General features: G+C 31.4%; 1 protein-coding gene across 1 annotated transcript in view; it reads right to left on the minus strand.

The window, feature by feature from the left end:
- Positions 1–1,737, minus strand: part of LOC118747095 (titin-like) — an 80,710-nt gene that overhangs the window by 14,883 nt on the left and 64,090 nt on the right. The gene's annotated exons all lie outside the window — the stretch shown is intronic.

Consider the following 1,737-nt stretch of genomic DNA (forward strand, 5'->3'; position numbering starts at 1 on the left):
GCAGCAGGGATTCTCCCAAGTTTATTCGAAGCCCGTAAAAAAGCACACTTATTATCCCACCAGTGTACTTATGTAGCTTAACTGAATTAGCTTAATTGAAATACATAAATCGTTTCAATTGGACTAGTGTCGGCTATGACTTGAAATTAATCTACATATAACCCAAGACTCCTCTCTTTAGATGTCTGTAAAGGCAGTGTCACACGATTGGTACATTTGTACAGCTTTGCACATTTTTTATATTGTGCTATTGGTACAAAGTGAAAAAACTGACACGACATTTTTTTTTTTTTAGCCACACGATTGGTTGAATACAGTGAACTTCTATTAAAAAATTTGAACAAATTGTTTTTCGTGATTGAGATAAAGAAAAATATTTGTGTATTCACACGATTGGGATACAATTTGCACCAAAGTGTGGGTAAATGTCCAATCGTGTGATACAGTTATATTGTTCATCAAAAATGCTCTTCAATTCAATCCTCTCTTAAGAAGACCATATGCATCTCTTGTTTCTACATTTTGGTAGCAAATTGAAATATCTCATTTCTTGAGTTGTGACAGCCCCCTAGTAAAAGACCGATATGAAAATTTGTACATTGAATTAAAATAAATTTTATTCTAAGTTGATAAATTGAATTTGACTAAACTTCATTACATAAGAAATCAAGAAATTTTACCAATTTAACATGTGAAGCAATAAAGTCAATTTACAAATTTTTCCGGTGTGAAAATGTTCGGTAACAGGCAGAATAGGCCTGAGAACGTTTTGCAGTATCACCGACGATATATTTACTTAATTGGCTCACTTTAGATGGTTACTTGAATACGGTATTACGAGTATTTATATCCCGTTAGATATGTATAATAATGCCTTTATCCAAATGCACACAATTTCGAGAAAAATGGCTCTAAAGTTGTTAAGCAGTTATTCCTTTTGACGTATTTCTGGCGTACTAGTAATATTTGTATCTTAATACTTAATGGAATTCTTCCTTTTAAGCATGGCAAAGCATTAAGCCAGAAGCGTTTCAAGGGTATTTTTTTTAACTGATATGTATAAGGGTTTTATGTACATACATATATAGAGTAAGTGGGCAAATGACAAAATAAAGCAAATCAATCCATTAGATTCATTTAAAAAGAGAAAATTACCGTAAATACCGTATCAAGACTCACAGGTTTGCTCTGCGCTGGTAATAAAAAGTTTGTAACTGGCAAATAAAGTTGCTGTAATTTTTGAAACTCTTTACGCAGTTTGGTAACAAAATATTGCCCCGTAAAATATGCAATGCTTCTAGTTAACTAGAATTGCGGTTACAAGAAGTGGTAAACATTTTGGATAATCTAATTTTCCGGTTACAAAATCATCGGTTACGTGCAGAATCGATCTGGCAATGTGATTCAGTTTTTCTTCCGCATCATTTCGTAAGAACACTTCTTCGGCATTAATGTAAAAACTGTTCTAAATACAAACAATATCAGCTTTTCTTTGCCTTAGTTATTAGAATTTCCGCGCAGAGGGTAACATTTTTCGGTCGAAAAGAAAAAAACATTAGTTTGACTTTGTCAATTGTCCACTTACGCATTCATACTTATGACTATATGAACTTTAAATTAATATTTTTTTTTTGTAATTAAAAAAAAATCCATTAATTTTTCAATTGTGTGTTAAAATATTCTTTCGCTAAATAAATAATATAAATAAATGTAAGTATGTACGTATATGTATACATT

The sequence above is a fragment of the Rhagoletis pomonella genome, unplaced genomic scaffold (assembly GCF_013731165.1).
Source record: "Rhagoletis pomonella isolate Grant_MI unplaced genomic scaffold, Rhpom_1.0 Rhpom_scaffold_00011, whole genome shotgun sequence".
Lineage (NCBI taxonomy): Eukaryota > Metazoa > Arthropoda > Insecta > Diptera > Tephritidae > Rhagoletis > Rhagoletis pomonella.